Source organism: Anser cygnoides, chromosome 27 (assembly GCF_040182565.1).
Source record: "Anser cygnoides isolate HZ-2024a breed goose chromosome 27, Taihu_goose_T2T_genome, whole genome shotgun sequence".
Taxonomy (NCBI): domain Eukaryota; kingdom Metazoa; phylum Chordata; class Aves; order Anseriformes; family Anatidae; genus Anser; species Anser cygnoides.
In genome coordinates this window covers 2632751-2659220 of record NC_089899.1, presented here as the reverse complement: position 1 = coordinate 2659220, position 26470 = coordinate 2632751, and the positions used below count along the sequence as shown (strand labels likewise).

The 26470-nt window shown below is 48.3% G+C and overlaps 1 long non-coding RNA gene across 1 annotated transcript in view; it reads left to right on the top strand.

Annotated features, from left to right (window-relative positions):
• Positions 1–15709, top strand: part of LOC106044979 (uncharacterized) — a 63593-nt gene extending 47884 nt beyond the window's left edge. The window contains exons 6-7 of the long non-coding RNA XR_010826787.1: positions 13691–14066; positions 14739–15709. This is a non-coding gene — a long non-coding RNA (uncharacterized lncRNA). The remainder of the gene's footprint in view (positions 1–13690; positions 14067–14738) is intronic.
• Positions 15710–26470: the final 10761 nt, after the last annotated feature.

Below are 26470 nucleotides of genomic sequence, written 5' to 3'. Positions count from 1 at the left end.
TGGAGAAGGCAGCTTATAGACAAGGGGGATTTATGCACATCAGCAGCCGTGTCTGTCTTCTCCGCATTGCAATTATCTTGACATGCACACTCTACCCATTGCCTGAGCGTGCATGCTGCTTACTTGCTTCTTAATCTGAGCCGTTTCCCCTTTCCTTAGACTCAGGAAGAGGCTCGGGCACGAAGGAGAAAATGTGCCCTCACTATTTTTGTAAATGAATGACTCTTGATCTTTAAGTTCACACCAAAGAGACAGACGCACGCGGAGGCCCTGTGCTCCAGGGCACCATGAAGAATGTCACTGAGCTTGGGACTCACGGAAGAAGAAATCTCCTTGCAGGGAGAAAGTTTATGTCGACAGTATGTCAAGAGGAAAAGGAAAGAGAAAGAAAAGACTCTGGGGGGTAATTTTTATAGCGTGCATTGAGAGAAGAGACAAACCTTGAAAGCTCCCATCAGTTGACGATCTGTTATTGCTGTACAACTCCTGTTACCTTTCTGCTTGGAAGAATATGAATGGTTTCAGAGCAAATGTGGGCATAATGTTATTTACCAGGCTTGGCCTTATTAGGGACATTCATTCTCTTGCTCATAACCTGCCCTTTTATTTTGAGGGGAGCCGGGACGTGGATGGATGTGTGATGAGGTTATTTGCTCTGCCTCAGGTGTTGTCAGCAGTACCTCTGGGATCTGGGGATCTGCTTCTGGAGCACCAGTGCAGTGGTGGCACACAGAGCTGGAACAAGTGTGCACGACCCCACATGCCAGTGAGGAATCAGAGCTGTCTTTCAGATTCTCACAGTCACCCATGGGAGTTTTGTTTTCGGTCAGAAATGGGACTGTAAGGGGGGGCAGGGGCTCAAACAGGAGCTTTTTCTTTTAGGTTTTACCAGTTATAACTGGCTCTGTGTTGAGCTGAAGTGAAATATGCACTGAAGCTCAAGACTGCTTGGATGGGTTGAACCAATGAGCCTTGAATCTCCCCCTTTAAGTGTTCAGTGCTAACAGCGTTAAGTCTTATATTACCGGGTAGAAGATTAATGGGTTGTAGAAGCCTAAAGAAATTTGCCTCGAATGTTTCAGACACGGAGTTTGTGGTCATGGATTTTCTAATCTTTGCCATCTGCCATCCTTGGCCCAGGTCTCCTGGTGTGGGTCAGAGCCTCACAATTTTTCTGAAATCTCCAGTCAAAGCCTGCAATTTTGGCCTCTTGTTCGCTCAGAGGCGAGCTCCGGCCATGGAAATGGAGCCTCAGAGAAGCATCGCGCTTGGCGATGGAGGTTGATGCCCTATTTAACTCCCGCTGAGGAGATGGCTTTGAACAGGGGTCTTCTTTTGACCTCTAGTTGTGCCTGTAATGTTTTGTTCTCCAGCCAGTGACTGATGGGTGAATAAAAGTCTTGTGAAGCCCCCAGAGCCCCAAAGAAGCAGGTATCTTTAAACCAGAGCTACAGACCCTCACGGCAGGCTCTCAATGAAGTGCAGAGGAGGGATGGGAGTGAGGGACATCTGAAACGCTGCCTGCAAAACCAGTACCAGGTAACAACGAGCCTCCCACTGCCAGTCCAGCCACAGTGCTCACTGCCTGCTGCAGTGCTTCTGCTTCCCAGTCAGACCAGTGCAACCAGTTGCTGTGTTGTCCTTCCCCGTGGCCCTCCTCTTCCTCACTTTCACACACCAGCACTGTGATTCAGCACGGAGCTTACAGGTGTGCTTTGTGCCTGTGGACTTCAGCAGAGGCTCTGCGTTTGCCTCATTGCAGTGGATTAGCAGAGGCTGGGTCAGAGCCTCTTGTGCCCTCCAAGCTCTTCTGCTGCAGGTCTGAAAGATTCGGCTCTCGCTGCCGTCTGGTAGAGGCTGCTTGACACCAGCCGCAGGGGCTCTGTCGCATTTAGCAAAGGGGAAGGGAGGAGCCACATTATTTCTTGCTAGTGAGGATCATAAAAAGGAGAGGTACAAGAGCTGCAGGAAGCAGTGCTGGGAAGAAAAGGTAGCCCAGGCTCTGGCTTTGAAATCTTACCCCTAATTTTTGCTCTTGACTTGGCCGCCTGCTGCTGCCCACCGCTGGAGATAGGACGCAGGGGCAGCAGGCAGACCTGTGTAGCTGTTTCACCTAACGATTACCCTTATCAAATCCATGGAGCTGGGATCCTTGCGTACAGTTCGGCGCATGCAACCTTTGTGGCTTTGGGGGACGCTTTCAGGGTCCTGCAGTAGCATGTAGTACTTAGGAGCAGGGCTGAGTCCCCACCTAAATCACTTCATGTGCAGCAAATCCATTTGTGCAACAGTAATGCCACCCCTTTGTCCCTCTGTTCTGGTGTCTCAGGACCTCGGGAGGATCAGATCAGTCACAGATAACTGGGATCTCCAACCCATTCGGGCCACAATGCCAGAAATCTGCCAGCTTATAATTAGCTGCCATGAATTATTCATCGGAGGCACAGCGTCCGTCAGATCTGACAGCCGTAATCGTTTTGCCAGCAAAATATGGGGTTTGTCTTATTTGTGAAAATGATTCAGGCAGCATTTTTTTAATAGAGAAGGGAGGGGTATGTGTGTCTATGCCTGTGTATAAATATCTATATATTATATAGATAAACATACGTATAACCACATGCACACACATACATATATGTTTTGCGTGCTTGCTCTGTAATTAAAGCTGTGTTTGTACAGCATGGATCAAGCCTATCAGTGATGTAACTGATTAAACCAATTGGATTGCAGCAGGAATGAAGACGTATTTATATCTGCTCCCTTTTACAGTCTAAAAATACCCTGTAATTCTGAATGGATGTGTTTTTAGGCAGCTGCATTTAGAAATACCTCCAGATGCACATTTTGGTGTTGTTTTCGGGAAGGAGGCAAGGAGATGAGAGACGAGGGGTCTTGCCAGGAACCCTCCGATCCCCTGTCTCTTTAAGGCTCCGTCACACTCCCTCTCTCTGCTTTCATTCTTAAATACGGGATGTGTCCAGGCTTTATTAATTTATAACAATAGCTGATGGTGCTGGGGAATGAATGGGGCTATGAAATATCTGACATGGCAATTAGGGCTGCTATCGCAGCAAGGCCTGATTTTTGCTGGAAGGGAAGTTGCTGTAAACCAAGGCTAATTAATTGCTTTTGAAAAAAGAAAAAGAAAAATCACACATAAATGATCTGGGCCAAAATTCTCTTCCTGTCATGGTGTAAATCTGGAGTAGATCCTCTGTTTTTTGCACGGTTACCCTTTGTGTATGGCAGGGCTGTAGCAAGCACGCTAACAGTGATACTGCAGGCAAGGGTGTGTGGTGCAGAGCAGCAGCTTCCTCAAAAATCACCATTCCTGAGGCACATCAGGCACGTTGCACAGGATCGCACACATTTCACTCTTTTGCAAAGGGAGGCTGGTGCAGCACCGCGAGGCGGTTCGGCTGTCTGCGTTACAGATGTCCCCACCTCACTCGCGTATGCACATGATGCTTTTAGTCCAGTTGTGTCAGGACAATGAAAAAATCATCTCCACATTTTCTCCCCTTGTTCTTCGTGGCCCTGAGCACCTCATGCCTTTCCTCCTTTCTGCCCTGCTCTTTTTCTGGTGTCTTGCAGGATCGGGGAGAGATGATGCACAGTGGAAGGAGAGAGACTTTATCAGCTCCTAAGTGCTGGGGCCTGGGTGGGTTTCGATATTGAGAAAGGGTTGTGGGGACAGAGCTCGTCAGCAGCTTTAAAACAAGGTGTCAGAGGGTGACTTCAGTAATAAAGCACTCTGCAGTGGCAAACGGCAGTGGAGAAGGTGCAGGCAGGAGGTCATGAGCATTGCCAGCTCCCCTTTCCCCATCTCTGCGCAGTGATCCCAGGCAGAGGTGTGCCGCCACCTCCTAACACACCACTCAAGATGACTGATCCCAGTAGAAGTGACAGCTCTTGGTAACACATCACCAGCCTGAAAACTCAAACCAGGTCCTCCAAAATGTTCAGCTGAGAGGCAGCAAAGTGGATTCTGCCTGCTGGGCCTCTCTCCTCATTCACAGACCGGTGATGTCCCCACCGTGCCTCTTGCTGTGGTCGGGAACGTGGCCATGGCTTGTGGGGGTAGAGGAGAGGTCTGTCCTCTTGGGCTGCTCTCTCAAAAGACCTAGGGCATATCACAGATACCCCGTTGTAAGGAGCGTAGAGCACTGGGGCCCCAGTTGCTTGTCCTCTCTCAGCCAGCACTTAAATGCCAACACAATAACAAACACAATGCATTATTTAAAAGCCACTGTGCTCGACCCTACAAGGAGCTTTTCAATCACTTGAATGTCAAGGAGAAAGATGTGGCTGTTTCGCTGATGGCTGGGGGCTTAACCTCCTCATTTACAGTGTGACCAAGGTGGGAGGCAAAGAGCTGCTGAGATGGGTGTGTGCATGCTCGAGGGCATGGGTATGCAACCAACACAGTTGCCTGCAGGGGCTGGGTGCTTGCTGGGACTGGGCCAGGCTTGGGCTGCTCAGAAGCGTTGGGTCCAGTGGTCTGGAGCTGCTCCTCAGCAGCATTTCAGCAGCTTTTCACCTGCCACCCCCACTCCCTTTTCTTGGGGCAAAGCAGGGTAGGCCATGGGCTTCTTATGGCTTATTTACCAAACTCTTCTTGCTCGCTGGTGGCTGTTAGCAAATTAAATATTTCCAACCTCCTGTCCTGCTGTCTGGCTTCAGAAGAGACGACTTCTTTCCCACAAAGTTTCAGCGAAATCCCTCGCAAGGCTGCAAGTCATTATCTGAGAGTCACTGCCGGAATGAGGTTGTGGGCAGTAGCAAAAGTCAGAAACTGGGATCTCTCTGTAAGCAAAAATCCTCAATCACTTTGTAAACAACCAGTAGTGTGTGTCTATATCTAGCAAATGTTGTTTTGGAAATGAGAAAAGGTCACCAGTTGCAGTGGTGGCATTTCACCCCTCATGACCTCATTAGAGGTTTTTTCCCAAGTAAGTCACTATTTTATTTATTTAGCAATGAGACTGGCTCCATTTCCTCTGTCTGCACAAAATACGAGCCAAAGCATCCTGTGCGGGGCGAGATGTACTGTGTTAAGCAGAGCGATTCTTTGTATTCAGATGGTTTTCGCATTCAAAGCACTTGAAAAGTGGCACATAGGAAAAGGGAGAATGAAGCTGATGGGTGCGTTGGGTGATGTTAGAGCAGGACCATTACTTCAGGTGCTGGGAGGCTGTAATCACAACCGGCTTTGGATGAGAAGGTACAAAGCCGGGTACGCAGAGGGAAAGCGGCTGTGGTTCGGGATCCAAAGCTGTCCTCCCGGCCCTGCAGAAAGCCTCGGAGCTCCCCGGGGATGCTCAGCGCACGGGTGCTCCTGCCTTGCCGCGTGGGAGGCGAGTCTGGCGGCGAGCAGATGGCGCGGGCACAGCGCGCGCCTGTCGCGTGGGTGCGGGGAGACCCCGCACCGCCACCAGAGAGCTCGGGTCTGTCCTGGGAACAGGGGTGGAGTTACTCCAGATTTGGTTGTTAAATAATTGGAGCCGCCTTGGTCACAAGCTGAGGTTTTTATTATTCTTTACAGGGATTTTTGATAGTGCTCGGTGAAGTACCCACAACAGATAGCAGAACGTGATGGAGGAGAAGGCTGGGGCTTGTTCACTTCTGCTCACAGGCGGAAAATATCTCTTAGGAAATATCTCTCAGGCAGCCTGATATTTTTGGGCACCTGCAAAGATAGGCATATCTGTGCCTCCCTCTTTTGTTTGTATTGTGGAAGGACCAAAAGGCCACAAATGCCACAAATGTGCCACAAATGCCACAAATGGGCCTAAATGCCACAAATACCGTATTTCATCTCTCCTAGACTGATGCTGTAGATCTGCAATACAGGTTCCCTGGTTCCCTGCTGCTGCCCTTCCAGGCACGGCGGCCACGTTACACCTGGATGGAAAGTTGCCTGAATCTAGCTGGAATGGACTCAGTCCCGGGGGCAGAGGGTCACATTTCCCAAGCACTTTAGGAGTAGCCGTCATGTTTTTGACCCAGATCTAGGCACCTAATGCACACAGACTATACAATTTATAGCAAGTCTTAATCTTCTCACAAAAGCCTTTTAAAACTTGTTCTCAGAATCCAGTCTGGATTATAAATCATTAGAACAGATGAGACGGGATCCAGAATGGATGAGGCACCAATAAAATAGATTAGTTAGAATACAGAACAGATATAAAGCATGAACAGCTAGAGAGATTATTAGTTCGAGAAGATGAGATTAGATAGAGCAGCTCTTCTGCTACCCTGGCTTTGCTGTTCATACTCCCAGCCAAAAACAGCTCGTGCAACGATGCCAAGAACCAGAACACGCTTCCTCGAGGCTTCAAAAGCAGGCAGCGTTTGAATTTGTCCACAATTCTGCCTCCATCCCAGCCTGAGTGTCTGTACTGAGATGCAGAAAGAAAGGCTGAGGAACAAAAGGCAAGCGCTAGCAATTAGCAGGGGCTGTGGCTCAAGGCCTTTTCTGGAGCTGCGGCGCAATGGGCAACCACTTGCAGACCTCATCAGCTTCGGTTCTCTGGAGCGAAAAAAGAGGGCAAGAGCCTAGGCAGACAAAATCATGCAGTGCTTGGTTTTATTGAATTCTCCATTCCACAGCAGCAGTTGTTGGAGTTGACCTTCTAGGTGTCTTGCTTGTTGTTGGAGGCTTTGAGTGTTTATTTTTCCAGAAGCAATCATTCCAGTGGATGGAAATGCGGCTAAAGCTTCTCGAAGCAATTAACTCATTTGCTTTGGTCCACACTGCTGGATGTTATTGTTAACAGGAAAACACCGTCTATTTGTTTATATTAAAGAGGAGAAGCGGGAGATTTGTTAAAAGGAGATTGCAATGAGATTGTTTGGTCCTAGCAGGCCGTAAAATGTTCATCTAAGAGGAGCGAGCGGAGCGCTTGCAGCCTCCATATGCAACCCGTGTAATCCCCTTGTTAACACACTTCCCAGCAGTAACTTCGCTCACTCCTGCCTGCTCAGGAATATTCATGTGCTCATGCATCATTTTAATGAACTTATCAACACGTGCATAAGCTATTAATTAAACATTTATTAGTAATTATGCTTCGGGATCTCTTCATGTGTAACTCGTGATGTTATAAATGCAGCGTCTCGTGCCAGCATTTCACCAGCCCAGTCCGCAGAGCGAGAAGGACCCTCTCAGCCCGTCTGCAAGGAGAGAGGCTGCTTCCCTGCCATCCTGCCTGGTCCTCACCCACGTCCAGCTCAGCTTGTGCTAATCAGTGTATTCTGCTTCCCTGGACAACCTGGAAATGAGCTGGTAGGAGAAAACAGCAGAATTCACCGGTGATGGCTCGCATTTCCAAGGCAAATGTGTGCTGTGGGGCAGCAGCACGCACAGCCATGGCACATCCTTGCTGCAAATGTTACAGGGATTTCTAGATGAGAATTAATGGACTTTCCTTGGCTAGCACAGAAGAAAATGTTCTATGTGGGGTTGTTTATTATTTCTGTTACAGTCACTGTACTTGCTTATTGCTTCCATCTGTTGGCATCAAACTATTGGCTCTTGTCTTATCGCTGGGATGTAAACCCTTCACGGGCAGGGAGCATGGTTTGGTGAGAGGCACAACAAAAGTGCCTGAGAAATTCAGGTGCTTAAAAGCTGAGAGATGCCTTGGAATCGGTTTCAGAGAGGAGCTCAGGTACTTAATTCCCAGAGGTTTCATTCAGGAAGAAAGACATTTGATGGCCTGAAATATTAAGTGCATAAGTTGTTAGCCTTTAAGTCTTGCAAAGTCATTTGCTCCAGACCTTCATATCGCCAGTTGTTGCCTCAGGAGATCGCTGGCTTTGTTGTACAGGGTTCTTGGGAAGCCAATCGACCCAGACCATGTCTTGCTTAAGGAATACTTAAACCCTTATGTGGGCTTAAGTTGTTCTCCTTATTCTTCCTCGCTGCCTCTCCTCTTTACTGCTGCCAGATCAGATAAGAGAGGATCAAGCAGGCCAACTGGAAGATCCAGAACCGTCATTAAAAACAAAGCTGCTCTCTCCCCCCTTCTCCAGGCAGTGTCTGGATCCACTAACGTTATTAGTCAGAGGAGCACAGGCTAGAAGGAGCCACGGGACCCGCTGGTGCCCAGCAGCCTCTGCTAACAAAACTCCGTCCACTGCAGGCGAGAGCTGGCTCTCCGCTGCCCCGAGGGACCCGCTGAATAATCCCGTGCAGGTGGCCCCAGCTTTGCTGCTTATGTGCAGCGATTTGGATGAATTGGCAGGAGCGGGTGATGCTGCACTAGGTCGTGTGCTGTTTTATAAATTTTAATCCTCGCTTTGAATTTTCCAGCAGAATGGGTTTGCTCTACCTCTGGGCTGGAGGGAAACTTTTTGTCGTTACCCTGGAAACGTGGAGACGACAGATCCGTCGTTCATTGGCAAGTGGGGAAGGATGAGAGAAAAGAGGATGACAAAAAAGCGTTGGGAAAGACCAAGAAAGTAAAAGGGCCTTTTAAAGGAGGCGTCTTCACCTACAGCAGCAAGGCTGGGAGCACGAAACACTCAGGCTACCTCTAGTGATCAGGATTTCCCAGCACTTCCTTGGATCCTCCATAGCATCAGACTTGCTGGAGCAGTTTTGCTCAACTTCAGCAAGAGAGCCAGGGGTGATGGATTTATGTTAACATCCCCTTGCTCCCTTCCCAGCTCTGGCAGCCCGGAGTCAGCTCACACTCTGCATACTTAATCTTTTACCTCATTTAAACCTGGGATGTTGTACATGTGGAGCATGGCCAAAGGTCAAAGAGCCACACGGTGAGAAAAGGGCCAAGCTGCAGAATGAGAGCAAGTGCCCAAAGAGTACTTGCTGAAAATTACCAGTCCTGGTACTGCAGGGAGCACAACGTGGAAGAGGGAGGAAGCCAGACATGCCCACCCGGAGGCCACTTTCCCTTTGCAGAGAGCCCAGAGGGCATCTCTGGCCCAGCAGAGCAAGTGGTCAGCAGAGCTCAACAGGGAGAGAACTGAAAGGCTCTCAGCCCTTTACTGTGCTTACACTAACGCCGTTCCTCACTCAGCAAAGGTCTCGGCACTCAGCTCTCATGTTGCCTGATGTCACTTTGTATCCTGGAGGGCACAGGAATCCAGAGTGCCAGAGTCCCATTTTTCCCCTGTGAATTGAGAGCTCTGGAGAAGAAAAACCACTCTTTAGTGTCCTGCTGAGCTCTGAGCTTCAGTTAAGGGGAAAAGAATACAGATGTCTGCAGTTCTCTTTGAATTTGATGGAGTTACACTTAGGAATTTGTTTTTTCTGCTGGAAATGCGAGTGAAGAGCAGGTGAGAAAGGACACTACAATGCAATATCCGACTGCTTAAAGCCCGTGGATAGGTAGCTCGCTGTGGTCACCGCCTGTTCCCATGCCTTGATGATATAAGTCCCTCTCGTGAACTTCATCTCCCCGCTGCCCTCCAAGGCACCAGCTCATATTAATCCTCTCTCTCCTTGCTGAGTCGCAAAGTTCTTAAAGGCCAGAGCTCCGTTTTCCTGCTCTTATAAAGTCCCCTGTGCACTCGTGGCCCCACGCAAATAAATACAGGGGAAGAAACGGCAGCCTCTCATCTGCAGTGCTCCAGGGGCCACAGGGAGCCTGGGGTTCACCCGGAGCTTGCACGAGTGCCCAGGCAAAGGTAAGTTGGCCTTACCCTGCTCAGCTGCCTCCTCCTGCATCTGCGCCCCTCACTCCCTCACGCTTCTCCTCCCTGGACCCCAGCATCACCTTCGTGTCTCCACGTTTCTGCTTGTCACAGCCCCGTGTCCCCCCTTTCTGTTGCCTCCCTGCACCTCTCAGCGCTGCGGCTCCGCTAACGCCTCTGAAGCAAGCCCAGGGAAGAAGAGAAAACAAAGAGGAAAGATTTCCCTTTAAGCAAGAAGAAAACCAGCCCGGGCCTGGTAAAAGTTGTTGGCTTTGTCAATATTCAAGGAACTCTATCTGCTGAGACATGTAGGCTGCTATTGGAGGCAAAGAGCGGAGCTGGCTGGATTTTAACTTGCCACTGCCATCTGCGGGGCTGTTGTTGCTAGTAGCGAAGCCGGGCGGTCTCAGGAGGATACTGATCTCTGTTATGGTTATTATCCTCTTCCCCAAGGAAGTTTGCAGTCCCTTTTCCCTCCCTCAACCCTGTTGCTGGAGCGGTGTCAGCGTAGCTGCCGGGCAGAGTAGTGGCAGCAGGAGACAAGTGTAGCAAACACTATTTGACAGTGTGTTTTGGATGCATTTCAGGTGAAAACACACACACACACAAAAAAAACAAGCACGTTTGATCCTGGCTGTACCTGCCTTCCATATTCATGTTCGTGTGCCTCCATGTCATTATGGGATTAAAGCATCATTAAGCACACAACAGAAGCCTTTGATAACCCTCTGTTCAGTGCTCCTCCTTGCCTCTCTTTTTTTGCATTTCTCCTACTCCATCTTCTTCCTTTTTTTCCCTTTTCTCTTTTTTTTTTTTTTTAACCTAGCCTTTTTCCAACATCCCTTCTTTCTTCTCCCCAGTGGTTTCAGGGATGCTCTGGAGTAACAACTCCCAGAGATATGGTGTGGTTGAAAGGAACCTATTCTGACTCTCTTTTACACCAGAGTGTATCAGGATTTATGTGGCGAACGGGAGGCAGCATCAGTGAGCAAATCTGTGCAGCTCTGCCCTGTTCCACAGCAGCTCCGCTGGTCTGGGAGAGCAGAGGATGTGCTGCAGCTGAGTTGGTGCAAAGAGGCTGGGGAACGCAAGCAGGTCCCCGGCATCGGGTCTGGTGTAAATCCAGGAGTTATTCCGCTGGCGTCAGGGAAGCTGCTTCAGATTTACACCAGAGTAGCAGTGATCGGTATCTGGTGTTCAACATCTACTTTGCAACCTCCTGACTGAGAGCTGCGGAGTTTCAAGCCGCAGCTGTAGAATGCTCGTAGTATTTTTAATAAGGGTGCTGAGACCAATCTACTCCTGCATGGGAAACGTGACAGCAATTTAGATTGAAAGCTTCTGTTTTCCAGACAGGCACTCACCCAGTTAGTGCAAACAAAAAGGCACTTGTAACTCCAGTCCTTTAATCTTACTCTTTGCTTCATGATAGATAAGGCGTCTTGACATCAAATTGCACTAATATGGTCCTCTGAAGATTAGCACTGTGGACAATGCTTGTCGCCTGGCTTTCCCTGATAGGTTTTCTGAGTGTAGCAGCGTCTAGTGGTCAAAGCAGGGATGCTGGTATGGAGAATGGACTGACCTCCTAGGCTCCCTGCCTCTGACTTCTAGGCTGCCAGAGTCTGACCTTGCCTCTTGGTTTTCACAGTTGTAAAATGGGCATAATAGATAGTAATTAATTGCCTTGAGGGGAGCTCGTTGAGGGATGGCTAATGATTATTGGCCTGAAAATTACAGAGGAGAGAGGGGAAGAAGCAGAAGGAAGGTTTCACAATGAGTGTGGGATGCAGGAGCTGCTTCTCTAGAGAACTCAAAGCCTTTTCCTACAGATGGTCTCATTCCCCTCATTTGAACAAAGGGGCAAAAAAACACAAGGGCAAGTGATTTGCCCAAGGTTATATGAGAAACCCAGGAATGAACCCAGGTGTTGCAGGTGCTGCCAGCCTGCTGTGACCAGCATGTCGTGCTGCCTGCTTACAGCCAGGCTGTACAGGCTGTTGATGCCCCACCAGGTGTATCGGTTCCCTGTCCATGCACTGGGCGGGCACAGGGGTCACTGGCAGACCCACAGCGACATTTGAGGGGGAACATTTGGCTGCACAGAGGCTCTGCTTCAATGCACCCAGTGTACGGTCAAAGAATGTAGGGCCTGTGCTCATTTCTGCTCCCAGTTGCCTCCCAGGTAAACCCAGAGCAGCCCCTGGACTGGGGCACAGACTTGCTGGGTTAGGTGTGAGAACACCGGAGCCCGGAGCCGCTGTGGCTTTTTTCTTTTTTCAGTTACAAGGCAGATTGCAGGCAGCTTCTCCGAAGTGTTTGAGGGAGGTGGTGTCAGGCAGCAGCCTACAGCACCCAAAAGATGCTGCCAGCCCCTCTCCTCCCAGCTGCACAACGGAGCTGGTTTTACAGGTGCTTGCAGCTAAATGTGACTCCTCCTGAGTGCTACCGAGTCCAGTGCCTGGCGCACAGCACCCAGGCTGAGCTCCCTCCACCTTCCTAAGGACCCTGTCAAGGACCACAGGCATAAAACCAGCCCAAAGCCCATCCTGATCTCCCACAAGTCTGTGGATGAGCCCCTGCAGAGCCCAGCCCTGGGCTTTGCTTTGCTTGGTCACCCAGAGCACTCGGATTGCTGGGCTCAGCCCTTGCCCTGCATGGGGAAGTGCCTCCATCCCATGGCTCACATCCACCCTTCCGAGAGGCTTCGCCGCTTCCATGGAGGTGGGAGGTAGGCCAAAATGCAGCCTCAGGGAAGGGGAGGTAAGGACACGGCCCTGACACGAGGAAGGTGACAACCACTGCTCTGCCTGACGGAGGAGACGGAGGTGTCGGAGCAATGTCAACCCAGCAGGGAGCTCCCGGCAGCCTCTCCGAGATCAAACTGCAGAAGGCTGGATAAAACGGACAGGGGGAAAGAAAAAAGGAGGAAGACGCCTCGAGTCGATTACACCAAGAGAAACGCTGCGTGAGGTGAAGGAACCTCACAGCAGAGCCAAAGCAAAACCAGCAGCTGAAGTCGGGGAGCAGATTATAGCCATGTGGCGGGGAATAGCAACCAGCCCTGCACAAGCAGCCGTGAGCCAAACCACGGAGGGGCCAGGCCAGGCCAGGAGAGGCCGTGAGGGCTGTGCTGGGGGATGTTCCTTCCTGAGAAACCCCTGCTGGGGCTCCCTCCGGAGAGGCCTTGCTCCCCCAGCTCTCGGTGGATGGAGACAGGCGTGGAGAGATACAGAGCACTCCATACAACGCTGCTTACCCAGCAGCAAAGACAGGTAAAACACCCCTGAAGTGAGGAATCCATCTACACGCTGCAGACGCTGCGAGCTCCGAGATGTCATTTTGTGACCGACTTTGTCCTGAAAGTTGGCCGGGATTAATTCTTTGCCCCGAAGATGGAGGCACGCCGCTGGCTGGGGCTATTGTATCCAAATCCACGCTGTGCCGGCACAGATACCTTTGTGCACGAGGGAGGGCAGTCTGGAGCCAGGCCCTGCTTGCCCCTCGCTCCCGGGCTCCTGCCCTGGCTGCTGGCTCCCAGGGATGGGAGCAGCCCCGTCCCTGCCCGCAGGGACCAGTCCGTGGGCACGCAGCTATTGCCAGGCATGCGGTACCAAAGGATTCCTGCACTAGCACGAGCCTTTTGTTGTTGTTTCAAAGGCTTTGAAATGCATGTTTCGTTCTTCCTTGTTCTGACATGACAGAGGACTATTTTAATAGCTGGGTATTAAATGTATTCAGGGGGAGAAAATGAAGAACTGCTTTAGCCTGCAGTTCTCAGGGAGCCTGTCTGTTATCAATAGCCTGTTTCCACCAGAGTTCAGCAGGAGATGGCATCAGCCTCGCCAGGGTCAGTGCCGGAGTACTCTGCAGCCTGTATTCCCTAGGTGCCGATGTTCAGCCTTGAAATGGGACATACAACAGTGCGAAGGGCTGGTGCCTGCTTCCCGTCCCTCCCCTCCTGCTGTGCCCATGAAAGCCTGGAGATCCCTGACTTAGGGCACTTCCCTTTCATTTTTTTTTTCAGGCCGACATAAACACAGCTCTCCAGCTCCTGGCGTGGGCACCTCGTGCCAGGCTGCGAGGCAGACCAAGCCAACGACGCCAGACTGGCCCTGAGGAAGGCGTCACTCCAGCACTTTGCCTTGGCTGCAGCTCAGCTCTGTCCTGTGCTGGGGCTGCCCGCACCTGATGGAGCCGGCTGGAGGATCGCAGGGGCAGCGAGAGGCGGGCGTCGCAGCGGAGCAAGGCGAGGGACCGAGAGAGGGACTCAGTCCGTGAAACCTGACAGCTCCACGTCGAGGTCTGGCCACGGCACAGGGCCACGGAGGGGGAACGAGGCTCATCAAATTGAGCCTGGGAAGGCTTCCAAGACCTTGTCTTCGCGAGGCAACAGCGTGCAGGTTTGCATAAATATCTCTGAAATTCATCAAACAGCTCAAATGAAATACATTAGGGAAGGAACTTCTGCTGCATTTAAATCCGCACACGGTTGCTCCCCTGTCTTTGAAATCCAGTGATGCCCGCCCCTCCATCAGCCTAGGAGCAAGGTACATTCCAGATGGTTCCCCCATCCTAAAAAACTGCACTGCACAGCCGATTAAATTCTGCTTGTTGTAATTAAGCCCGACACAATTAGCTGTCAAGCAGGGCACTCATCTGTTTTATGTTGCAATCTCTTCAACAGGCGAGGCTGCTAGACAAGATTGTCACTTTTCGAAAAGATTTTCATTACTTACCCTGGGCTCTGTGTCAGACTATGAAATATAAAAATGTGCTCTGTAGCCAAGTCAGGGAAATTCTCATTTAATGTTCCACACAGTATTATGAAAGTAATGTACTCTGAAAATGAATGCATTTTGGAACATTTCGGAAGAAATGTAATTTGTCTGCTAAGTAATAACTGCATGTTCATGAATTTACTGGTTTTTTTTCAATATGCCTTTCGTAAAGTTGGGAAGACTTTTTCTGACCTAAAATGAAAAGAAGAGAAACTGTTGATTTTAATGTTACTCCTTCCTCCCTCCCTTTCTCCCTCCCTCTTTCTTTTATTCTTTCTTTTCCATCACTTCCAGGCACTTCCAGTGTAAAACCCAGGCACTGTCCCATGAAAGCAGAAGCTTGGCAGAAAAGAAATGTGCAGCTCAAAACAGAAAAGACAGAAGATAACTGAGGTCGGTGAGGAAGACGGGAACTCCATCTTTCTGTGCCTTTAAGAACAGAGAGCCCGAAATCCCCTGTTGCTCCTCACAGTTCAACAACCAGCATCTGTCAGTGGCGATGCAATTACAGTTCCCCTGCTTTGGTGGGACTGTGAATTTTCTGCATTTCTAATGTCAGAGGCTAAGTGGGGTCAAACATACAGAGCGGCAGTGCTTCTCGCCACCAAAATTCAGATTTTGTCAGAGAAAATAACAAAGTATTCAGGCTGGCAGAGCCTTCTCTTTGCCTTATAAATAGATGCTGGGCTCTGGGACAAATGCTGGAACACGCTGAGGTGCACGGAGGGAAGAGACATGCCTTTGGCTCCGGTGCTGAGCCTGGGTTCAGATCTGATGGCCTAAATTAGGGGTTATTTAAGTTGCCCAGTCAAGGAGTTGGGAGGCAGTGCCACTGAAATGCTGGCTGAGCTTTCCATCAGGAGAGAAATGGCTCACCCAGAGAGTCACTTGGGTTTTCTGGGCAGGAACCAGGTAGGGGCTGAGGGAGAAATGAAAACCGGGATTATTAATGGGAACAGACTGGAAAAAAATAAAAAAAAGAGGAAAGTAGGTGGGGAATGACAGTGAGAACTGGGACTGCAGTCCCAACTGGGATGAGTGGGCTCAGCAAGCTTCTGCCATCGCTTAAGATGTGATTTCGATAGTTGCAGGATGACGTGGTCCAGGCCTGGGTGAGCCTGCACGGCTGAGGCAGTGGTGTCACTGCGTCCCTCCGAGCTGTGCTTGGAAGTGATTCTCCTCCAATCTGTCATTACCCCCCCAGTTGTGTACTTACAGCCCTTGAACAGGAGCAAGTTAAGAGTGGCATATATTACTGTCTTCGTGTGTCTGTACAAATTTGGGTTGTCAGTTTATATACCGAGATAAAATATAGTTTGCAGATCATAAGAAGTTATGTGCTGAAGTTTGAACCCCACTGTGCTGAGCATTACCCGGCTTTGTTTGCTGCCTGTTACTGGCCATTAACTCCCCAGGCAGACTCTCTTAGTCAGAATTCAAGTGGCTTTAATCAGGCTTCGTTTACCCTCCTTGGGAAGGAATAAAGTTCATTCAAATTAAGACCGCTTTATCTCCACGTAGAAGCACCCCTCACGTGAGGTTTAGCGCGTTTTAAAGATTTATCTTTTATGGCACACGTTTTCCTCACTCAGATTTCCTTTGCAGAGTCCTTCCCTTGCAAAAGCTCCCGTTTTCCCAGGAGCACTTCTGGAAGACGACTCGTTCGTGCCCTGGGTGTCTGCCCAGGGCTGGGAGCTCGGGGCTGGAGTGGCGCCCGGTCCATTAACATTCAGCTGCAGGAGGAAGGGGAGGAAAAACTCCACAGAAGCATGAGACGGAGAGCAAATAAAAGCAGAGCGGGTGAGCAGGAAAACATTGTCTCTTAATTGAGCCGGGGGAGAAGAAGGAGTTGTGGTGATTACAAGGCCTGCAGATCTTTGTTTACAAGAGCTGCCTTCCTGCGATCTGTCACCATCGGCCAGAAGCATCCAGGCTACCCTTGAGAGAGCATCATGCAGGGGGGAGCTGAACCAGAGCAGCTGTAGCAGAGCGTGTGGGGTGCCCGTCTGCGTAGGCACTGCTTCAGTGCTCTTCCCTGCAGCTGCGAGCATCTTTGGTCCAAAATGCAGAAAGACAGGGCTTTTGCTCTGCGGCATGTTCCCTTGCTTCAGCCAGGGGCAGAATCACCACGAAGCAGCGCAGGATAAGGCAGGGCTTGCTCCCATATCCCAGATGCTGGTTGTAGAGATGCTTACATACGCCGTGCTGTGCATGGATGGGGCAGGAAAACGTGGAGTCAGTTTGTTCATCATGATAACAACCTGCATAAGCAGAGTAAGTCTAACGTGTCTGGGACGGGAGATACCCAGGGTGTCAGTGCTGGAGAGCTCAGCTGCACATGCACAGGGACCATTTCACCGGGTCTCTGGACATCTGCTCTCCACCCTGAGCTACAGCTCCAGCCCAGCTGCCGGGGGCTTCAACATCCCAGACAAATGGCTCACATCTTTTTTTACGCTGGGATGAAGTGCCTGGGCAGAAAGAGAAGGTCTGTGCAGGAGACACAGATGTGTGGCAGCTCTGCTCCGAGTTCTCCAGCCATCTCCTGAGCAGGCAGCCATCAGTCTGGCGGATGCTGCTCTGAATTCTTGCCTTGTTTCCCCCACAAGCTGCTCACTCTGCATGGGGCTCAGCCGACGCTGGCACCCGGCGTGCTGCTGGCTTTGCTGCTGCAGGTGGCCAGCGCGTAGCGGGGATGTGCTAGCAGGGACTCTTGGCTTGCTGCAACGTGCTGCTTTATTGCAAATAGCTTTGGCCATAGCTGCTGTGATAACAGTAAAAACCAAACCCCCCAAAATCCCTTCCTGCTCTATCCCTTTGGCTGGATCTGCTGCTGGCAGAGGCTTTGCCGGCACCAGGTGCAAGGGGATGCTCAGGGGGTGCAATGAAACCCAGCTCTGATTTTTTGGTATGTCCATTTAACCCTTTCCTCACTCCATTGATATTTGTCAATGGGACTCCCTCCCATTGACAAATATTAATTAATTAGAATTATTTATTTAAAAAGAGAAAAAACGTTTGTGAGTGTTTTAATGCTGGGATAAGATCAGGAAAAGATCACTAAAAGAAAAGGCCTCCAGGTGCTGCAATAAAGGTCCAAGTGCCTCCCTTCTCCCGCCTTCTCCCTACACCAGCGCTGCTAGTCACGGGCTGTGCTACACGGGCTGCCGTGTTCTGATTTTTGTTCGGCTTTGGTTTGGGACATCACCTGAGCAGAGGCCTCAGCATTTACCCCTGTGCTTGAATTGAAGCCGTCTTTAAGGAGACTCACAGCCCTTTTGCTGCCTCCTCAGCATCTCCCTGATGAGGGCCAAAGAGTCCTGCCAGTCCCAGCTGGATTATCACGTGGGGCCAGCATCCTCCGCACACTGCACGTCTCAGCGCTGGTCACAGCTTCCTCGTTCCTTCATTCTGAGTCTCCCTTAGGTTTCATCGAAACCCCACATGGGTGAAGGTTTTACCACAGTGACCTCCTACACATCACAAACCACTAAGTATCGCCCCAGTTCTCCGAGAAGAGCCTGAAGGGATGCAAGATGTTCAGCTCTCTGTTGTCTTTCAGGTAAGCAAATTTAAACACGTAACTCCGTCTGACAGTTTCAATTATTATTCTTCTAACTGCACTACAAGAGAGGGAAAAAAAAGATTTATCACAAAAGATTATTTTGGGGGAAGGGGGAGGAGGACGGGGGAACTCTAGAATGTTTTATTTATGGGAATACTGCAAATTACCTTAATAAATTCCTTTACTAAGCTGTGTCAGCTACTAAAACATTGTTCTTTGTGGGTGAATAACTTTTAATTTGAGTGTTCTAGTATTCAGCAGAGTGAGGTAATGGATTAGCAATTGCCTGTATTGTAAATGTCATCTTGGCATAATTAGGGTGATTATTGTTAACCAGTGGAGTTTAGTATTTATCTGTCACTGGGTGAGAGAATATAACAAAGCCCCAATTAGTTATAAATGGTAGTGGGTGGTGGGAATGGAACACAGCCTCTGAAATGCTATTTTTGTTTTAAATTTGTTTCAGTGTTTATTTGGTTTTAACATCCGCATTAATGTGATCTCCCCCTGACAGGAGGGCTTGCGAATCACGTGCGCATGTAGACGCCATGGGTGTGAGGCCAGGAATTACAGCGGAGAAGGCATGAGCAGCGCTCTGATTTCCTGCACAAAGCATGGATTTTCTCAGTGCCAGACGGAAATACGGATGATCCGTGAGTCTGTCCAGTGTTGCAGGCCCAGGAAAGCAGAAAGAGGAGTAAGAAAAGCTTTTTCAATCGACTCCATCCTAATTTCTCCTTTCCTGATGACACCCTCTATCGGCCTTTTGCCCCAGGAGTCGCATTTGCCCTTCAAATGGGCCAGGTGAATGTTTGATCCATGATAACAGTCCCTCCTTGAAAAATGGGAGCAGAGAAGGAGGAGGAGTTTACACTGGTAAAACAGAGATGTCGGGGTGCTGGAAGTTAGTAAACATTACTCCAGCTCACATCCGTCTCTGTTTGTGGTGCTTGTGCTAGCTCCCAGACGTTTGCACCCACTGATGGCAGGGCAGTTTAGGTGGCCTTTCCAAATCCAGCCCTCAAAGCAGCAATAGCCTGGAAACACCTGACTGGGCTGCACTCGCTGTGTAATCGTCTCTGACAGACACCTGCACGCCCAGACTCGGTGCCAACACTGAGTTTTAGGTCTTAATTCCCACTTAGGTTCCTCCCTGCCCATTCATTGCTAACAGCACCCTGCTTCTGATGGACAAATGGAAACTTTGGAACAAGGGAAGGGATGCACAGCCATATTACAGGTGGCTGTAGAGCAGCTTCCCCATTGGGAACTTCATCTCCTTTCCCCCCAGGGCAGTCACCATCTAGCTCAAGGCACCAGGGTTAATGTCCTCTGCGAATACTTATCTGGTCTAATAGAACCGGGGATATTGCTATCACTCACAGAGATTTCAAATCCTTCCTCTTAATCCTGACAAGCTCTTGCCCTTAATAACTTCAGTGGGACTCTTGCCAGAGCAAAGACTGTCAAGTCAGATTCTCAAATGAAATGAAAAGAAAAGCAGGAAGGGAAGTTCAAGGTGAGGGTTTTTTTCCTTGGTGCTTTATATGGATGTTCATAGCTGCACACTGTTGTTTTTTTTCCTTCTGATTATCTAAATGATGGATGAGTCAAATGTCCTGAGAAATATTTCCAGATCCAGACACAAATGACATAGGATGATCTGCGCAAAGCCACCAGGGGCTGAGAAAAGACAGAGAAAGGAGACTTAGATTGGTGATAGAAGACGTAGTGGGAAGACAGAGGTTTCAGAGGGAAGCAGGGATCATGTAATGTATGAAGCTTATACATAGTTTATACATCTTTAGTTAGTGGATATTTAAGTATATTGTAACAATCAGTTGTTGTAGGTTATCTTAGACAACAGGTTGCTTGTGACTGCAGTGTGTTAGGTGGGAGCTCTTTAAATTCTTCAGAAACCTTTTGCTATGCTCAGTCTCTTGTGACACAGATTATGTGATCTTTCATTAAAAATGAGAGGAACATTTCTATACTCTGTCTCTAGCAGAAAACCTAGGAAACTTGAAGCTGAGAGACACAAAACAAGTAATGCTCCAGTTCCCATTTTAAGACATTCTCTGATTGCTGGAGACATTCTTACTCTAGGGATGGAAGAGGCTAGATCGATGGTTTGCAGTGTTTAAGGCAAGTGGTGCTGATAAGCGATGAGCTCTTGTCAGGCTATGAGCCACGGGAGGCAATGAACATCAAGAACAGAAAATTTGAGCTGCTCTTAGGAAGAACTGGCCTTTTCCTGCAGCCTTTTCCAGGTGCCATGGTATCCCTCCAGGCACCAGCTCAGAAACAGGACAGATCTTTCTTTGCTTAGCTCGGCTTTGTTCATCCCTGCACCATATGAAGCTTGGCAAGCTAATATCCCCTGGAGATCTGGTATCCCTCCAGGCCCAACCTAACCCTAAACCATTTCTTTTCTCCCAGTGGGAAGAGACTCACCTTGTCACCCAAGGAAGGAACTAATGTCACCACCTGAAGATCTGCAACATGTCTGGGAGGATCCATGAGCCTGTGGCCACAGCAGAGCATGACTGCAGCAGCAGGGACTTGCCAAGAAAAACAGAGTTTGACCTGTTTTTTTTGGAGTGGGCGGTAGCTAGATTTACTTTCCACAAGACTGCACAGGTACTGCTTCCATTGTAAACTTAATAAAGCTAGTAAATACTCAGTAAACCTAACTTAGATTCTGATTATACCTGAAACAAGCACATAAATCCTACATTGTGTTTTTTTGTTTGGTTTGGGCTGGTTTTTTTTCTGCAAATGCAGCCAAAATTTTGCTGTTACTTGTTTAGGTACATCTGGGAGCTGAAAAATTTGCAATAATTTGCCAGCACAAATATTTTTCAAAAAAGTGTTTCCCCTCTTTCCCTGTAAATATTCTGCCTCTGGCCTTTGTGGGAAAAAGATGTTTTGGACAAAGTAGGAAAAAATAAAAATCTATAAACATTTTATAGAACTCATCAAATACAATTTTAGTTTAGTTTTACAGAGAAGTAGGACTTTCTTTTCTCTTCAGCACCTGCGGGAAGGTCAATATTACTTCCATAAAACATTCAGCAGCAAGGTTTTTTACATAGATATGTCCGCTTTCCATGGAAAGTCAATAGATACACTCAAAGCAATTCCTGAACAGAATGGGAGGGATCAAAGGGGACTTTTGAAAGGCTGAGCTCACTTGTATGAACTAAAGTAGAGTCTAATTCCTTAAAGGCTTGATCCAACCCCCACTGAGAGATATAAAATTGCTTCAACAGAAACAGGACCTGACCTTAACTGAGGGACAAGTCGGGAGACCTGCAGCAGTCCCAGCTGCTTGACACAGGCACAGACACGCCAGCAGCCACCTCCTCACCCTGCCTCAGTTTGAATTGCAGTTGATCCCTGGGAGAAAATAGAAATTTGTCGTAATGAACAGAGCGGGAGGCTTGGCTCGGTAGCATCATTTAAAGCTTTATAATCCCTTATCACAATTTGCTTCAGTTTATTAGACATCCCTGGAAACAGGTGTGATGGAAATACCATGGAAACGTGAGACAAGTGGAGCCATCAGTTCACAGCCTCTCCATCAACGGATTCATCCCAGAAAGAAGAGCTGGAGTCTCATGGGCACCTCCCTCTCCTCTTCCCAGTTTCATGTCAAGAGCCCAAAGACATCCCCATGCCGCAGCCAAGAGGGGCATTTCTTCATCAGGACTGGAGGGGAAATCAAGCCAGCCACACGTCCACAACTGTCAGCACTGCCAGTCCTCCCAAAGTAAGAGCAGAAATCCCAACATGGGCAGAAAGGGACAGATTAAACTGGCTGAGCTAAGCCGCTTGCATCTGGAGACACCCGATGGGGTGTTGCTTCCCTCTCCTCAGCCCTTACGCTTCAGCACTGCCGCTTGGCTCAGATAATTTACTTTTAATAGTCTTGTTACAAATGAGATTGCAAAGGAAGCACGTGACTCAGAACAGGGAATTCTGAGTCACATTCTCATTTCCCCCTCGTGCCTCCTAGGCCTCTAATAAACTACAAAGAGACATTAAGACAACACTGAGAACTCTTTATCTGCTGAGACTGGGGAACTGGAACAGTGAGCAGGCAATAATGGATTCCGCGTATTTGCAATACGTCCCTGCGGCAGCAACCAAACAAGGGAGACGGGAAGTTCAGGTGCTCAGGACATGGACTGCCCGGATCAGACGGCCAGCTGTGGATAGAAAGCAGGTAGGCAGTGTCTGAGGTCGGCTGAACACACCTTTCTAGCCAGTCTCCCTGGAGGCATTCAGCCATGCCCATGCCTTATTCCCTAGGAAAGCCAGGGGGAATTAAGTAGCTGTCATGCGCTTTGAGACATCTTTTACATCACCCCCTAGCACGTACTGTATCGCTTGGGCCAGGATAAATCACAGGTGTTAGCAGCAGCATGTAAATGGGAAGGGAAAAGGGGCCACATCCTACCTCTGCCTGCAGCATCTCTGACTGTAACACCAGTTCTGCAGACAACTGCAGGTAAAGGGAAAATCAGGCCTAGGGAATCAACAGACAAATGTCCCCCCAAGGCAAAGAAATCAATGCAAAAATCAAGTAGAGGTTAAAAACACATACGCAAAACTAATTACAGAAAGAGAACTGAGCCTGGGGTGGATGAGAGCCCTTGATAAAGGAAATGGCTCCACCAGGTAAACAGAGCAGTTGGCCTCAATGGCTTGGGTTATTTATTTTATTTTTTCTCTTTCTTCATGTAGGTCAGATGTCTTCCCAAGGGGGTTTCTCTTAAACTCCCTCTTAGGATCTCAATTACACACTCAACACAGATTAACAACAACAACAGATAATAGAACAGTTAGAGCAAAAGAAACCTCAGAGGAAAACACAGTGCACTTAGACCAGAACAAATAGCAAAGGGTTCATGGGGAAGGAAAATCAATGTGGCTGATATTTATTATGGTCTTTATGGAGGGAGATGGTACTCAACCAGAGCCCATTTAGAGTTCTGTTCCGCTTGGGTTTTGCCATAAACAAAAATAATGGGTCCAGTCCTTCATTACAGTTTTGTGCCCTGCACATTTTAATTAGGGTTAGGAAAATAGAAGGGAGAAAAGAAAAGCCAGAAAAAGAAAAAGAAGAGAGATGAAAAAAATCTCCAGCTAATTCATAATTTAGTATCTGATCTGCTCAGGCTTCTGCTGGATCTTCCAAAAGCAACATTCCCTTTCATTTGGATTGAGTAGTTGCTGCTCAAACGTCCTTTTGATGCCATGAATGAAGAGAAAACAAACAACCATGAATAGGGAGGGAAAGAAAAAAAAAGAGGGCAAACAATTCAATATGTGTAGCATCTAACACACTTCAGCATCCCACACTGGGTGGCAAAGCCCAATGGTGGTGACTGTAAATCAGCACAAGTGGGAACACACTAGAAAAAGAAAGGACAGAGGAGTAACATGTTATGAGTAATGAAATCCGTGCTTTCACCTCTTTGCCTCCCAGCATACACACACTACACAGCGAGGAATGCTCCTTTGCATTTGCACACACATTTGCTTGTAGGGCCATGTGCATGTAGGGCCAGAACCACGATCTCCACGAGGCCACGGTGTGGGGTACAGGAGCATGTGCCATGGTGGCAGGTGCGAAGCAGTTTCTCACTCTGCCCAACATCGGATTGCATGCAAGCAAAGTCAAAAATACGTGTGTGTGCTTGTGTACAGGTATCTGCAGCAATCGATAAAATGTATTCTCCCTGCTTGATCCAGCCTGTTACATGACTGACTGTTCTTGGACATGGTGGAGATTGGTAGCGTTGAGATCGGGCTCCTATCAAGGAATTTGAAATCAGATTTGAGGTGAGTCCTGCTCCAAGTATAGCTCAAAATCAAATTATTTTAGTTGTGGTAGGGAGGGGGAAGAGAAACAGAGTAGGTGAAATAATAGCTACTGTCTAACTAAGATAAGCCAGACAAGACAAAATATTAATTCTGATTATGTTAGCACACCAAACAGAGAGAACTGTAATTCTGTCTACCTGTCTAAATCAGGGAAAATTACTGTCACCAATGGTGCATAATTCAGGGATGATAAATCATTAAAAGTAGGTAGAAATGGTAACATCCTATTATTTGATGCTATTGATGATAAGCCTGCCTGAGAAAGGGAGATCCTCTGAGTTAGAGGCTCACGTTTCTTTGCAAATAGAGATGTAGTAAGCTCTCTGAAAGTTCATGAGTCTCGCTGATAACGGAGAATATTTCCAACACAAACAGCCTGCTGATGTGCCATATCCCCCCATAGCCCTCGCACAGACCCAACACAAGACTGAATCAAGCTCGCAGCTATCTCCGCTTGCACCAAAGGGTGGTTGGGATGGCTTAGACCTGGAGCAGAGCCCTGCCTTGCCGTGCCATGCCGTGCTCTGTCTTTCCCTAGCTCTGCCAGTGATTTGCTGTGTCATCTTGAGCAATCACTAAGACTAGATGTGTCCCCTTTCATATCAGCTGGCTCATACACAGGTGCCTCATTAACCTCATTAACTAATGAGCCAAACTGATCACACAGGTCTGCTGATGAGACTCACTTTGCATCTTGAAGTGCAAGTATTTCTCCATTAGTCCACAATAGTCTGTCCAGCATGATCAAAGGTCTCTTTCTGATATTTGCCACCACAGCAGGGGTACAAGGATATTGAACTGAGCTCAGGGCTTGGAAAACAGAGGTGTTGCAGATGAAACACAGGTCAGATGAGGACTGGGAGGAAACTATTCCCTGCTCTTTGAAATTAGTGTATTTCTGAAGGAGGGCACTGGCAGTTCATGGAGCATCTTTGGTTTGTCGTTTCCCCCACTGCTCCAATCACTTCGGGCTGTTCTGAACAAGTGGGGCCTTAATCATCCAAAGACAGGAAAAATATGTCCTGGTTTAGGGAAGTAGGGAAACCTGTGGCTCAAGCTGTGTCTCTGCAGGAACTGGGGAAAGCTACAGTTTTCTGCAGCTACCTGGAGCTTAATTGCCACTTAAAGGAATTATCTCCAGCCTTTATCCGTAAGAAAAACAAGTATTAGTACAGAGCAGAGAGACGGATAGGAAAACAGGTTGGAAATTGCTTTGTAGACCTGCTTCCCCTCCTTTCCCCATGTTCAAACTGAAAAAGAGAAACAAAATGCTGTCAGCAGGGACTGGGAAGAGAAGAGGTGCTGGGCAGAGCATGAGCCTCCAGAAGGAACAGGAAAGAACAAGACCCATCCAAGCTTCCCCTGGTCATACATTCCTTCCCCAGACACCTGAAATTGGTCGCTAGCAAACATTTCTGATGGACTTGATCCTACATCTCACCAGGGACACCCTTCTCACATCATCTCCCAGGGTAGTTCCTTACTTCTTTTGATGTTATCATAATCAGTGCTTTTAGGAATTTCTCCCAGAATTTTATAGACTTCACTCGGAATCTGTCAGGAAGGCTATTTCTTTTCTCCTTTAAAGAAAAAAGGAAGCTCTTTTCTCTTTCATATACACCAGGAATAACTCCTGGCTGAAATGAACTACTTGCTGTGGGAGAAAGGCACTGTGCTGACAGGCTTGAAAACTGACAACTTACTATTAAACTACAAAAAAGTCACTTCCCTAGTGATGGTGAAGGCTTAGCAGCAGGAGACTCGTCTCTTCCAGAATCCTTTTGCTGTAGTAAAAGCTTCAGAGGAAGTTCCAAGATACCAGAAATGGGCAGATCTAGCCTAATGTACCCAGGGCTTAAAGCAGCCTTAGCTTAAGCCCCGAGTTGTTTTTATACGGTCTTCATTGTCATACAGTCTTACCTCATAACATCATGTTCAGATTCCCTTCTGAACATCTCTCTGAGCACATGGTAGGCACTAGGGGATCCAAACCTCTTTCCAAGGTACCACGCTGCAGCAATATGGAAGGACGCCCTGCAGTAAGAATGGATTTCAGTGCTTAGGGCTCTAAACCAAGGCTCCATTTACTCATTCTTCCTATTTTTCTCCATTTATTCTTAATGCTAGTGTCTCATTTGTCTGAGGGGCACTCCCTGCTCAGAGTTCTGTTGTGCATTATGTTCCTGTTTCTCCTTTCTGACACCCAACAATCTCTGTACAAGCTGATCCACATACTTTATCTGTTGGATTCTCAGCATATAGCTTTCAAACACTTGCTTTTAGAAGCATTAAAATCACATAAAATAAAATAATCCAGACTGTCCCAATACAACCACATTCTCTGATTCACAATCAGGAGCTGTTGCCAAAGGCTTTGTTTAAAAAACTTACTGTGATTTTTTCACAATTAAATACTTCAATTCAAACCTTCTGCCATTATCTGAAAATGACCTTGGGGGTAGAACAGACAGTGGAAAAAAAAAAAGTCCTCAAACTATCAGCATGAAAAGGGATTGTTTCAAGAATGGCACTGGGTCACGGAGACATATGTTCTAGACATTCATCTCCC